Genomic DNA, 15,620 nt, shown 5'->3' with positions numbered 1-15,620 from the left:
CACCATGGGTACAAAAAAGTCCAAACAAATCCCGTTTTTTTTTTTTTTTAATTTTATTAATTTCAGAGAGGAAAGGAGCGGTGGGGAGAGAGAGATAGAAACATCAGTGAGAGAGAATCATTGATTGGCTGCCTCCTGCATGCCCCCTGCTGGAGATGGAGCTTTCAACAGGGGCATGTGCCTTGACCTGGAATCAAACGTGACCTCTTGGTTCATAGGTTGATGCTCAACCACTGAGGCATGTTGGCTGGGCCAAAACCCCATTTTTTGACCAACAGACCAGAAATGAGACAGTCTAGCAATACAGAAAATGACTGCTGCGTGTCAACCAAACCCCAATGGCTGAGGCAGGAGCCAGGACTTCCACAGTGAGCAAAGTACTCCTGAGACTCTGCAGCGAGCAAAATACTTTCTTCTACCAGCTCAGGTGCTGCACCGGGATACTGTAACTTAAACGACAAAAGACAGATGAACAGGAGAAGAGGCATATACATTTCATTGATAGTTTTCCCTTCATGGGGGCTTCACAGCAAAGATGTGGAAATCCAAACATTGCTTAAGTTCAGGCTCATAGACACCATTTTAACAAAGGGTGTAAAATTGTGGAGAAGGGACTAGACAACAGAAAGGGGTTTGAGCCCCTCGAGCAGTAAATTACTGGAAGGTGACCGGAAATGCAGAGCAGGGCAGGGTTGTGTAGTGTGGCTGATTATACCAACTCACCTGGCCTCCCTGGTGTGAGAGAAGGAAATCTTTGTAAGTGTGTCTGGGTCACACCCTTCACAGGAGGTGGATGCCTTGCTTTGAGGCAGAAAGGGGAGGGGAGAGGGCTCTTCCTGTGTCTGATGTTTCTTAGTTGCCTTCAGCTTAAAATAACCCACATGCCAAAGTAGCACACTTTGGCATGGTGCATGCTGAGCCCTTTCAAACCTACCAAGGAGCCCGCTCCACACACTGGGTGATGTCTATGAAGTCAGGATTCTCATCCTTGCTAGTGGATAATCAGCCCTTCCCACGTGGTGTTTGTCAGAGGAGGCCACGTGTTTGCACTCTCGGCCAGCCATAGTGAGATGCCCATTCCTGTCCCAGCCTGAGAGGTGTCAGGGGAGGCCTAGTGGGAAATCAGAATTTCTACCCTCGCCCAGTGGTAATGTGACCACCCCATCCCCTGGGTGTCCGTGGAGATGACACGAGGAGACAGAACTCTTGCCCCACCCAGCAGTAATGAAGGTCCCTTCCCTGTATCTCCCCCCCACACACCCCAATCAGTGGTTTTTCTGCTTTCTCTCTCTGACTTCTGCTTGCTCTGGGAGGACACACCTTAGCTGACTTGCTAGAGAATCTGAGGTCTCGTGGAGCAGAGCTGAGTCACCCAGGCAAACTCAGGACAACCCGGACATGGCTGCTCATGCATGAACGGGCTCAGGGAAGCCAGATCCGATCAGCAGCACTGCCTCTCCCCTGTCATAGCCCTGAGACGAGAGAAGTGGTTGTTGCTTAAAGCCACTGAGCTCCAGAGTGATTTGTGATGCGAGGTGGCTAATTGATAGGAAAGTTTCAGCTGAGACCTGAAGGATGGCAAGGAGGCAGCCCTGTGAACAGTAAGAGGAAGAGCGTTCCGGCAGATTCTGTTATCCTTCCTTAGAGAATATAATATTTTGGAGGCTGGTGTGTCATGAGCGGAACAGACAATGATAGGAGGTAGGGCCTGACCAGTAGGGGGTCCGATTCTTTTGCCTCTAGCCCTTTCATGCATGAAGCTGCAAGGTCGTCTTAGTGACTTTGGTTTAGTGATCACTCAGAGACCATTTTGGGATCCTTTTGGAAGCCACCACAAGCTCATTTCTTTTTTAATTGCACCGAAGACTTATTGAGTGCACGTGACCCAATGGCAGTGCTCTGTAGTGTTTCCCATAGTCATTGCCTCCACACGCCAGGCACTGGGCCAGGGGCTGGGAAAGGCACTTGTCTGTCTCTGCACACAGGACAGTGAGTCTGTGGACTTGCTCACTGCCACATCTTCAGTGCTGGGAATGGGCCTAGCACATAGTAGATGCTCAGTAAATATTTGTAAAGTGAATGAGTAAATGAAGGAATCAGTATGTGTGCTGTTCTCATCCACATGCAGATCACCATCTAGTTGGATGGTACGAGCCAACAACTGCTGTGGAGCACTTCCCAGGCAACATATGTCCCTTAAGTGCACTAATTCACCCCAGGCTTACACCAGCTCTGTAGGGAAGATAGTGCTATTAATTCATTTTTAAAAAAATTTATCTTCATTGCTAAAAGTGTTACAGATGTCCTTTTTTTTCTCATTGACCACCTCCCCCCAGGCCTTCACCTCACTATTGTCTGTGCCCATGGACTATGCATGTATGCATAAGATGCATCAAGGATTATATAGTTGACCCTTGGACAACACGGGTTTGAACTGTATGGATCCACTTATAAGCAGATGCTGTTCAATAAGTACTGTACATGTATTTTTCCTTATGGTTTTCTTAATATTTTCTTTTCTGTAGCTTAGTTTATTGTAAGAATACAGTATGTAATATATATATTTATATATACAAAATATGTGTTAATCAACTCTTTATGTTATTGGTAAGGCTTTTGGTCAATTGTGGGCTGTCAGTAGTTACGTTTTTAGGCAATTAATAGTTATATCTAGTCCTGGCCAGTGTGGTTCAGTTGGTTGAACATTGATTCAGGCACTGAAAGGTTGCTGGTTCGATTCCTAGTTACAGCACATGCCCAGGTTTCTCTCTCACATAAATGTTTTCTCTCTCTCTCTCTCTCTCTCTCTCTCTCTCTCTCTCTATCTATCTCTTTCTCTCTCTCCCTCTCTCTTTCTTTCTTATCTTCTTCCTTCCCTCTCCCTTCCTTTCTTTCTAAAATCAATACAAACATTTTAAAAAAATTATATACAAACATTTAAAAAAAATATGCACAGATTTTCAACTGTTTCTAATCCCTTCATTGTTCAAGGGTCAGCTGTATACAGCTCATCTATACATAACTGCATCATCATTATGTTTAATAGAATGTTTATGTAAACTTAGGTGAAGAACAGGCATGGCAAACTCATTATATCCATCCTCACACTGGACGTCCTCCCCACAAATCCTGGTCCTCCTCCAGGTTTGCTCATGTCATGGAAATGCTGTCCTCTCCTTGAGCTAAAATCTTAGAATCATGCTTGACTTTTTCCTTGCCTCATCCTCACACCCAGTCCCATCGGTAAAGCTATTGGTTCTCTTTTAAGGTATATGTGATTCTGCCCACCTGTCCTTCCCCATGTCTACCTGGCCCAAGTCACCACCCATCACCCCACGTGGGTTACTGCAGCAGCCTCCTAAGCAGACACCCTGCTCTGCCTTTTGCTCCTTACGCCTACTGGACAGAAACTGGGTTATACAGGGAGGGGCAGAAGTCGGTTTACAGCTGTAAGCATGTGAAACACAGAGTTTATTCTTATATTTTTATGTATTACTTGTGTTATTTCCCATACAAACAACTGTAAACCTACTTTTGCCCCACCCCTAATTACATCCATTAAAAACTCTGTATTGCACATCCTATGTCATTCAAAGAAAAAGCCAGAGTGTTTACAAGAAGACCCGGAGGGCCAGTCTGACCCACTGTCACCACCACTATTCTCTGGACTCGCTGGTCTCCTATTCATTCTCAGGAGCCAGGCACCTTCCCATCGCAAGGCCCATTTGCTGCTTCTTTTGTCTCTAGCCCTCTTCCCCCACATCACCACCCCGTACCCCTGCCTCTATGTGTCTCTTTCAGGTCTTTGCTCAGACACCACCTTCACTCTGAGAACCTCCCTGATCACCCCATTTAACATCAAAATACCCACTGCTGGAATTTCTACCCACTTTCCTTGGTTTATTTTTGTTCATGGTGACTAACAGCATAAGATATATAGTATCTGTGCACTCTAAGACACACAAACACACACAGATGTGCACACCCCCCCCAACACACATACACACACACACACATATACACAGAGTGGCCAGATTATTAGGATCTCTGAACGCATAATAATCTGATCACTCAGTGTGTGTGTGTGTGTGTGTGTGTGTGTGTGTGTGTGTATTAGAGGCCCGGTGCATGAATTTGTGCATGGATGGGGTCCGGCTAGCCTGGCCAGGGGGAGTGGACATGGGCGGTTGGCCAGCCTGCCTGCTGGTCGAACTCCTGGTCGAGGGGACAATTTGCATATTAACCTTTTATTATTTATAATATACACTGAGTGGCCAGATTATTATACATTCAGAGATCATCATAATCTGGCCACTCAGTGTATATCTTAATAACTTACTGATTGTCTGTAAGGCTAGGAAAGGAAGTGGGTTTTCCCCATTTAGTCCACAACTGAAGCCCAATACCTAACAGTGCCTGCACCCAGTAAATACATTTTGAGTGAGTGAATGAGCGATATCCGCTCCCAGATTTCTGTTTGAATAAAATGCTCATTCAGTAGTTAAATGTCTCTGGCATTTCTCTAGAGTATTTGTTTTTTCCATGAAGTTGGTTAGACATAGTAACTAACTAAATAAATACAGGTGTCCCCCCAAAATGTATACACACTTTGAATGATTATAAAGTCAATGTTTATTAACACACAGTTCATTTTCAAAATTTAAAAGAGTCTGTAGGAATGAATACTTTTTTGTCAATGCCTTTTTTCACATTGATGACTGTTCTGGTCCAGGCACTGCTGATAATGTGAAGCAATGGAATCTCCAACATCACGAGTCATTTTGTTCGCTATTGTGTGCCCTCAATTCACAACTGTTGCCAGTTTTGTACTGTAGCATTATCTTTTATGTATCGCCATAAAATAGTCTACTGAATAAAAGTCTTTGTTCAAAGCTTAGTCTGGTTTCACCCATTATTCCAGAGCAGTTAAACCTGAAAAAGAGTGAAAATTGAGTTATCAGCTGTGAAAGTGTGTATTCATTTTGGGGACACCCTATATTACTGCTTTACGCATATATATATATATATATACATATATATATATATATATATATATATATATATATATATATATATATATATATATTAATCGGTTTCAGAGAGGATGGGAGAGAGAGAGATAGAAACATCAATGATGAGAGAGAATCATTGATTGGCTGCCTCCTGCATGTTCCCTTCCTGGGGGGATCTAGCCTGCAACCCAGGCATGTGCCCTTGGCCAGAATCAAACCTGGGTCCCTTTAGTCTGCAGGCTGAGGCTCTATCCACTGAGCCAAACAGGCTAGGGCTGCTTTACCCAGTCCTGTCCCTCACCCTCCTCCTTGGCATGGAGACCCGGAGAACAGAGGGCATTGGAGAGAGAAAGCAGTGCACACCTAACTTCTCTTCAGTGAGAGCCTCTCCACACTGGTCAGCTTCGTACCGACCAGAGAAGGATCTTCTGTGTGCGTCGGTGTGGGCCCAAACCCTCAAGCTGCCTTTTGAGATATCGATTGTAAGCTGGTTTCTAAGAAATAAAATACCCAGAAAGAATCTTTGACCTTCTCCCTTTCTTGCTTAAGAGATTCAGATGGAAAGACCTGTTCCAGGAAAGAAATATTAGCTTATTCCCTTTAGCCTGACCTGAATTTAGGATGGTAGACAAGAGGGCGCCGTGTAGGGGCCTGGTGGCTGGATGGCCCATTGAGGCAAGCATTTGCCTGCCGTATATGTTCTGCTTTTCTTCAGCTGCCTGCAAAAGGCCATTTCCTTTGAAATCTCATCACCCCCTTCTCTTCCTTTGTCCAAAATGACATATATTCCCAGTGTTGCCTCATTGTCTTTGTAATTTTCCTGCTTATGTGCATGCCCCATACACACATATGAAAAACGTGGTTTTCTCCTGTTAATCCGTGTCTGTTAGTTGGACTGTGAGCCCAGCTAGAAGATCTCACACAGTGGGAGGAAATGTGCTTGTGTTTAGCCCTCACAGCAGCAAGAACAGTCCTTGAAAGATACTGATTCTGTGAGAATTTTGCACAATAACACGTTCCTTGTTTGAGCATTACTAACCAATGCATGCTTGCGTATTTAGAAATGAAGACAGCAGCAAAACAAGGCTAAGATGGTGGGGAGGGACAGGTTCTTGCAGGTTCTGGAATGTCTTCTCGTGGCTGTAGTTTTTACCCAAAAGGCAGAAGGCTGCCGCAGACATGTCTTAAACAGTGGACTGATGTGGTCAGATTGTAAACATCACACCGTGTGTACTGATGGACATAGATTGAAGGCAGGAACACTCTGAAAGTCAGGAGGTGGCTCAGATTAGGGTGCCAGTCCCCAGCAAAGAAGGACGAATGCTTCTGGCTTAACTTGTAGGTAAAAAACACAGGCTTTGGGGATAGTTGCACATGTTAAAAGAGAATCTTCAAAAACAGGTAAAATCATGACATAAAGATGTAAAATACGCCAAAACCGGTTTGGCTCAATGGATAGAGCATTGGCCTGTGGAATCATTTTGCATTTTTAGGAGTTGTCAACAATTTAGACTTGAGAGTAGTGTCTACAAGTCAGAGGCAGATCACCTTGGCAGTGTGTGGTAGAGAATGCATAGTTTTCCAGCAAAGCACAGATTTCACCCGTAAGTGTGTGTGCATGTGTGTATTTGTGTGAATAAGGGCCGGTGTGGAAGGATGGACTATAGCTTGCACCCTTTATATGAGCTACTGAGCTGTATCTATTGAATGAGCATCTATATAATAAAAACCTAAGTGACCGTTACAGCGGAACGACCAGAATGACCAGCCACTATGATGTGCACTGACCACCAGGGGACAGACGCTTAACTCAGGAGCTGCTCCCCGGTGGTCAGTGCGCTCCCACAGGGGGAGCACTGCTCAGCCAGAAGCCAGGCTTATGGCTGGGGAGCGCAGTGGCCGTGGTGGGAGCCTCTCATGCCTCCAGAGCAGGGCTAAGGAGCAGCGAGCAGGTGGGTGGTAAGGAGCAAGGGGTCCCAGACTGTGAGAGGGATGTCTGTCTGCCCGCTTAGGCCTGATCTCTGGGATCAGGTCTAAGCCAGCAAGTGGACATCCCCCAAGGGGTCCCAGACTGTGAGAGGGTGCAGGTCGGGCTGAGGAACCCCCACCTCTACCCCCTTTGTGCATGAATTTTGTGCACTGGGCCTCTAGTTTATAATAAAGTAGAAACTGGGATTTAAAAGCCAGACAGCCTACATTTTATGCTTGATAATTTACCAGTAGCATTTTTTTGTGGTATAAATATTATTTTACAACGTCATTTTTAATGATGGCAATTTCCAGTGTACAGGTATGCCAGAATTAATTAAACTAGTTGCCTGGAACATTTAGAGTATTTCCAGTTTTTATGCTGAAAAATTCTTTTCCCATATGTTTGCATAGTTCCTTAATTATTCCCTCAGGGCCAAGTTTCTAAGAATTAATATTTCCAGGTCAAAGGGTAGACATAATTCTGCCTCAAGAAAGGTTGTCCTAATTTACTTCACCATCAGCAAAAGAATGACATAGCCACTTTATTGCCTGTGGGAGCTTTTACGAATTTTTAATCCTCCTTATTAAAATTTTATTTTATGATTAATTATCCCATTTTTTCCTGTTTTTTTTTTTTTTTTTTACCTGCAGTGAGTTTAAAATGCACTCTCTACCTATTTGTGAACCCTTCCTCAAATTAGCATTTCTTCCCTTGCAAATGAAAGGTAAACTATGTAAATTATGGTCCTGGAATCATGTTGTTGGCTCATTAAAACGATTTTTTTTTCCTTCATAAAATATAGATCCTGAACCAGCTCATTATTTTGGTAAGTGCAGTTGGTAGCAGCCGACGAGTTACGATTCAAGGATGCCCAAGGTCTCCTCCTTTTCTATTCTCCATCTGTCGCCTTCTAAAACCCCACCATGACAGAGTCACTCTTAGGAACAGGAAGTTCTAGCCTCTCCATCTCAGAGGTCAACCAGGGAAGATTCTGAAACTGTGAAGGGAGGCATGTGCAGACGGTGGCAGACAGAGGGGAACTAGCTTCGGGCGCGTTTTTATCTCCCGTTTCTTCTCTATTAGAGTCTCCTGCCCTTTACTTCCAGCCCTCGTCATGCAGTGCCCTGGCTGTGGTGTAGTCTCGGAGTAACAGAGGAATGCACACCTCTGGGAGGCGCTGGAGCTCTAGCTGGGCACCGGGAGCCCAGGTGGGCTGGGTGTTCCGGAGAAGTGACCAGTCCACCCCCTCCCCGACCCCATCCCTCGCCCATGCCCGCAGGCAGACAGTAGCCAGACTTTACTGCAGTCATAACAAATAAGAACAAGAGGCTGCAGGTCCTGGGGCAGGCCAAGCAAATCTAAGTTGCAGGAGATATCTCCCGATGTTGCTAGAAACACTTAGCACCATCTGGTTTCTGGACCTGAGGGGAGGACACTGAATACTCCATCACTTAAGGACAGGGAGTGTGGGACTGTTGTGAATGCAGACACTCCTTGCAGATTGCTGAGACACCCTGAAGTCCTGGATGGGGTCTTCAGACTCAAACACTTTCAGAAATCCTCCACTAATCCCTCCCGTGCAGTGGCCACGTGGTGCCAGGGAACCAAACTCACAAATGGAAATGTCACACTGAACTGGCTTGGCTGTAAGCCATTGTCCAGATGAAAGAGCATATGGTTACAACGAAATGCCTCTTTTTAGATTATGTTAAGCATGAAAATAAAGCTCTTACAGACGGCTCGGAGCTCAGCGGATCCATGTGCATTCCTGGCAGCCCAGTTTTCTGGGAAAATCCTGGGGTGATGGCTAAGAGCTTGCTCCCCAGAGCCAGGCAGTCCGAGGTCAGAGTCCTGGCTCATTCCCCCAAGCTTTGTGCCCTTGAGTTCTGCTTGGTGAACAACTGCCCTGTGGCTGGCTGTATTTCCTCATTGGAAAGCCCGGATAATGGTGGCACCTGCTCCTAGGGTTGTTGGAAGGGATAATGAGCTAAGGCACCTCAAGGCTCAGTATTCTTCCTGCCCAGCTGAGGCAAGTATGACATGTTTAGGAGTAGGTGAAGGGAGGGTGTGAGAAGCAACGTTAACAGCATTGCTAGTGTATGGCTGAGGGTGTATCTTTAGAGTCGGGAGAATGCTCCTACTCTCTGAGTAGAGAAAGGGGATGCCAACCAAATGGAAACAGTCCCCAGCTCCCTTTTCTTCCAAGTGCACCTTGACTTTGGAGACTAAGACAGCTCTAAAAAGCTAATTATATCCAAGGGCACAGGTGGGATGCTGATGTCTGCAGATGCACGAGCTCCTCAGGAAAGCATCGGCATTTGGGGTGGAGCAGCGATTCTCCCCAGTGGGGATGGGGATGAGGGGTGGGGAGGTGCAGCGAAATGCCTTGGAGGTGCTACAAGGCGTAGGCCAATATTTATTTTAATCCTCACCCGAGGATATTTTTTCCGTTGATCTGAGGGTGGAAGGGAGGGAGGAGTGGAGATAGAGAAATATCCATTCGTGTGAGAGTGACACAACTGGTTGCCTTCCACATGCACCCTGACCTACTAGGGCAGGGGATGGAACTTGAACAGAGGTACATGCCCTTGATCTGGAATCAACCCTTGACCCTTCAGTCCTGAGGCTGATGCTCTAACTACTGAGAAAAACCATCCAGGATCAACATCTATACTAATAAAAGGGTGATATGCAAATTGATCACCATGCCCTTATAGTAACAACTGGACAGCAGGCTGTGTAGGGCAACAAAGCTGGCAGGGGAGTTATTGAGGGGAAACCAAATCACTGACCAGCAGGCTGTGTGGGGTGACCAGGCCAGCTGTGTGGGGCGATCAGGCCAGCAGGGGGGCAGTTGGGGGCGACCAGGCAGGCAGGAGGGGGCAGCTAGGGATGATCAGGTAGGCAGGCAGGCAGGTGAGCAGTTAGGAGCCAGCAGTCCAGGATTGTGAGCTGGATGTCCAACTGTTGGTTTTGGCACGATCACTGTAACTGGCACATCCCTTGAGGGGTCCTGGATTGGAGAGGGTGCAGGCTGGGCTGAGGGAACCCCCCTCCACTGTGCACAAATTTTGAGCACTGGGCCTCTAGTTTTAATATAAGTTTATTAAAGTACAGCTTGTGGGAAGGTGTGGGATTTTCACCTGGGGTATATTTTTTCCTCTTCACCCACCTCATCCCTTCCTCTGAAGGACATGTCACACTGATTTTTATGTTCATCAAAAGGTGACCTGAGTTTAAACAGTTGAGACTTAAGACTTTAGACCACAGGTTGGCAAATTGTGGTCTGTGGCCCACCTCTGGCCTGGTGCCTGATTGTTAAACAGTTTTCTTAGAAGATAGTCACAGCATTCACACACACATGTATTCTATAGCTGCTTCCATAAGTTTGGTAGTTGCAACAAAGACCAGTGTTGTCAAAGATAAAATATTTAGTATCTGGCTCTTTGCAGAAAAAGTGTGCTGACTCTTGCAATAGATTGAAAGACCTAAAGGGTCACATCTTACTTAGCTTTCCTCTTTTCTTGAACTGACATAGGGACAGTATGTAATTTCCTTTTAGCAAGAGTTTTGTCATTAAAAATTGCTCCTGTTGCTTTCATAACTGTCATGCACCCTCTGGAAGTTTAATTTGTGGCTGTTGTTCATGTTGGGGTGCACTGCTAATAAAATTAGCAACTCTAAACAAATTCTCAATGGTTCCAGCTGCTTCTTGGCACTGGAAATCTTGGTGAATTTACCAGAATATTCTTTGTGAGGAAAAGCAGCTAGTAAAAATGTCAGGCATTTGAAGCCAGAGCTAATCAAGTATTCAGGATATCAAGTTTTAAAGAAAGGAAAGACAGTGAAAAAATAGTTGAATCATTTAAGGATTGGTGACAACTTAAAGCTGAAAAAATGAGGTATAATAAAGCCACCACCAGCAGCAACAGAATTTATACTAATAAAAGAGAAATATTCAAATTGACTGTACATCCACAATGCCCACCAGCCAATCAGGAGTGAGTATGCAAATAAACCCAACAAAGATGGTGTGTTAATTTTCATATACAGGTGCATAGTGGCCAGGCAAGGTGGGAAGCTTGCTATGAGGGGGAGTGCAGACACTTGGCAGTGTCTGCAGACAATTTGGTTGTTAGGGAAGTTGGGGGAGCTTGTTCCTGGCATTCCGGATAGAGGCCAAGAGCTAGTGAGCATCCTGCATCCCACAGTGCGCAGGACAGTCCCCCACTACACAAAATTATGTTGTCTAAAATGTCAGTAGTGCCAAGACTGAGAAACCCTAGTGCATAAGAGGAGGGGAGAGTCTCAACATGAAATTTATCATCATCAAACTCTCTAGCAGCGAATTTATTGTGAGGGTCACCTACTCTTTGTGGCCAGAGAACACTGCTCTTTCCTATTGTCTAGGATTAAAAAATTTTAGTTAAACACTCTATTGAAAGGAAATTGTTAATTGAAAATCATCTGTTTAAAATAGGAAGGAGATGATTGAATGAATGGATTTTAAGAAAAAGTACCATGCTGAACAATTAAGTGATTGGCATTATTCTCAAATTGTCATCCTTTTAACCTTTTTAACAAAGTCAGCGTTAACCCATCTAGTCTCATGTGTTACCATGCTCACTGAGTCCTGTGTCTTGTTTCATTTTCTCTTAAACACTCCTGACATACTTAGGATTTTTAAAAAAATAAAGAAACTTAATGGGATAACATTGATTAACAGAGTCATATAAGTTTTGAGTGTGCATTTCCAGTATACAGACCTGTATATTGCATTGTGTGCCCACTGCCCAAAGTTAAGACATCTTCCATCACCTTATGTTTGACCCCTTTATCCTTTACTAACCTTCCCTTCCCCAGCTTCCCTTTGGTAACCACCACTTTGTCTGTCTGTGTCTCTGAGTTTCAGTCCTATAGCTCACATCAGGATATGTTTTTAATTCTTTGGTCCTGCGTGGGTTTTCTCGTGTTCTTAAGACAGAAAGTGCACGGCAGTTGAAATTGGGAGTTTACTCTACTGAGTAGATTAACGTTTCACCATCCATGCCCCTCACCTGCCCCTGGGGCCACTTGTGGGAAAGCACACCCCGGAGGCCTCATTCTGGAGTGTTGTTGGCTTGGGAGCTGTGTGGGCAGCCCCAGAGAGGAGCGTTGTATTGTCTGAAAGTCTTTATGAATATTTATGGATGGGCTTGCAAATTACAAACAGAACACTTGGGGAATGAGTTCAAAAGCCGTTGTGTCTGGCTCCATCCCAAGAGGCTGTGATTCAGTAGACTTGGCTCATCTCTAGGAATAAGCACATTGTACGATTACCTTGAACGAAATGGGGCCAACTCCGAGAGTGGCTGATGTGTGACATAGGAAAGAATAAAGGGATGCATTGACAGTAGTCATCCCTCTGAACTTTGCACTGTCAGGTTTTGTACCATGTGCTTGTATGTTTTGAACTGCCTTCCATTAACCTACATTTTGGTTTGCTTTATCTCCTGATGAACTAATGTTTTCAGCTACTCCATGTTGACTTCCTGGTCAATGGTTACAAGCAATGTTGCATGTGAATGTGTATGATGGTATGTTTGCAGTTATTGTATTATAACATTGCAGTTACCAAAAAGAAAAACAAAAATCCCCTAAACTTAATACAGATGGGTGGATGGAAATCATTATACTTACTGAAATTGAGCAATTGTCAGCTTGCACTCAACAGCCTTTGGACATAAGCCAGGCAGATACTGGTTTAATTGTAGAGAAAATGAACAACAACCAGAAAGGTTAGAAATGCTATTCAAGATTAGGTCTAAAAATTGAAGCATAATTAACAAATTTAAACTACCTAACTCAGTGACATATTTTTTTTTTCAGTAATGGCATATTTTTCGCACACCTTTAGCTTGCTCAATTTCTAACACATTTTCTGGGGCATGTACAAAAGAAAGTAGTTGCCAATAACAGAATGACAGTGAAAAACCCATTTCCACACCTTTCATTTGAACAATCAGAGTGACAGTCATTCCCACTGTAATTGCAGTCCTGTGGTTGTCAGATTTTAAGGGAGCCTGTTATTCAGACATAAGCGAGATGTTGGTAAGACTTCTTTTTGCCAATCACAGTACCAAGAAGGTTCCTTTGTGTGGTTGAATCTTCATTCTAAAAGGGGCGATTGAACTCTTACCCATGGATCTTGTAACTTGACTTCTTGAAGTTACTTGGTCTAGTGGCTAATTAGACTAGTCTGACAGCAGGACAAGGAGGGCTGGTGAAGAGTATAGATAACTGTCATTAGCTGTGGCTTTAATTTTAAGATCCTGGTTACATTTCTCTACATTTTTTCACCTAATTTGTTTTTGAGTGTTTTATTTTGAGGTAACTGTAGATTCACATTCAGTTGTAATAAATATTACCAAAAAATTCTAAACCTTTACCCCGTTTCCCTGGTGGTAGCAACTTTAACATCACAGTGCATATTATAACCAGGATATTGGCATTAAACCAGTCAAGGTAGTCCAACTGTAGTGGCTCAGTGGTTGAGCATTGACCTATGAACCAGGAGGTCATGGTTCAGTTCCCCATCAGAACATATGCCCAGGTTGTGGGCTTGATCCCCATTGGCAGCCAATCATTGATTCTCTCTCATCAATGATGTTTCTCTTTCTCCCTTCCTCTCTAAAGCCAATAACAATATTTTTTAAAAAAATAAGAAAAATAAAACAGTCAAGATACAGGACAATCCCCTCACCTCAAGGATTCCTCATGTTATTCTTTTATAAACATATTCTTCTGCCCCCCAATCCATAATTCCTAATAACCACTATTCTGTTTTCTACACTTTTGTCATTTTAAGAATTTTATAAATGCACATATACATACAGTAAGCAGCCTTCCCTTTTTCCCCCCTCTCACTCCCCAGCATAGTTCTATGAAGACTCATTGGAATTGCTACAGTATTAATAATTCATTTGTTTTTATAGCTAAACTAGGGCCCCAGTGCATCAATTCATGCACCTTGAAAGGAACTGTGGACCACAAAGCTGCACTGGGCACAGGGGCAGGTCTTGGCTCATCCTCCATGCCCCAGCCTGATTAGTCCCCGATCTGCTAGTAGTCCTGCTCCCACAGGTTGATGGTGCCGGCTCCGCTCACACCCACTGATGTTGTGTAGTGATTGGGGCTAGTGCCATCAGCAGGTGTAAGCTGCAGCACCTACTGCCCTGATTGCCCCTCAGGAGCAGAAAGAGGTAGAGAAGCCCTCAGGGGTGATTGGGGCTACAGCCACTGCTCGCACCTGCTGAAGGTGCCAAGCAATCTGGGCTGGAGCCAGGTGACAGCAGCGGGTGTGAGCAGGGCTGGTGCTGGTAACAGATGTGAGTGCCTGGTGGGACCATGGCATGCAGGAGCAAAGGATTTTCAGTAACCACTAGAGCCTTGCCCTAATGATAGCGACTGGTGCCCTGCCTAGGTCTGGTGTCCCTGCTCACTTGTTGTACCATCCTGCCTCGGCCGATGCCCACTGTGTTCCATGCTCTGCTTCTGCTGCCAATGCCTACCATTTTCCCCGCTTGCCCCCTGGTGGTCAGCACACATTATAGCAACCTGTTGTTCAGTTGATCCCCAGTTTGGTCTGTTAGCATTACTAGGGTTTTATATATATATATATAAACTTAGAGGCCCAGTCCATGAATTTATGCATGGGTGGGGTCAGGCCAGCCTGGTCCCATTCGGGGCAGATTGAGGCTGGGCCTGTTAGGAGGAGGAGATGGTGGTAGGTTGGCCAACTGGCTCACCCCCATTGGGGCTTGATCAGGGCCTGGCCACTGGGGGGAGGGGCTAAGGGTGATTGGCTGGTGAGCCCTACTCCCAATTGGGTTGAGGGGCCAATTGGGGGCGTGGCCAGCTGTGGGGAGATGCTGTGGGTGGTGGGTCCGCTAGCCTTACCCCCCGAAAGGGGTACAGGGGCTGATCAGGGGTCAGCTGCCAGGGGAGGAGGCGTGGAAGATTGGCCAGCCAGCCCCACCCCCGAATGATGTGGGGAGGCCATTTAGGGACAGAGCTGGCTGGGATAGTGGGGGCCCATTGTGGGTGGGGCCTGCCGGGGTTGGGGGTTGGCTGCAGGAGGTTGGCCGGCGGGCCCCACCCCAATCGGGTGGTTTGCTAGCTGCAGTGGGCATCATAGCGACCAGTTGTTCAATGTTCAGATCATTATGACGTTCTGGTTGCTGACTTTTTATATAGTATATATAGATAATAATGCATGATATGGGTATAAATAATGCATGGATAGAAATAAAGCATCTAAGAACATTCCTGTTCAGATTTGTGGGGAATTTGCATTTCTCTGGGATTGATTTCTAAAAGTGCTACTGCTGGTCGTATGTTGCTTAGTTAGTTTTTTAAAGAAATAGCCAAGCTGTGTTTCAGAGTGGCTGTCCCAGTTCACCTGTGTGAGTGATCCAATTTCTCTGCATCCCTGTCAGCATTTGGTGGTGGTGCTATTATTATTATTGTTGTTGTTTATTTTAGCCAGTCTGATTGGGGTATAATGCTATGTCATTGTGGTTTTAGTTAACATTTCCCTGATGGCTAATGATGTGGAATGTTTTTTTTTATAAGCTACTCAGTCAGCTGTGTCTCTT

The 15,620-nt window shown here is 45.0% G+C and overlaps 1 protein-coding gene across 1 annotated transcript in view; it reads left to right on the top strand.

The window, feature by feature from the left end:
- The window catches only part of DOK5 (docking protein 5), a 125,631-nt gene that overhangs the window by 46,412 nt on the left and 63,599 nt on the right, over positions 1-15,620 (top strand). The window lies entirely within an intron of this gene.

The sequence above is a fragment of the Pipistrellus hanaki genome (assembly GCF_964339955.1).
Source record: "Pipistrellus hanaki genome assembly, chromosome: 6".
Classification (NCBI taxonomy): Eukaryota; Metazoa; Chordata; class Mammalia; order Chiroptera; family Vespertilionidae; genus Pipistrellus; species Pipistrellus hanaki.
The sequence above is the reverse complement of the archived record's forward strand: the minus strand, read 5'-3'. Positions and strand labels throughout refer to the sequence as shown.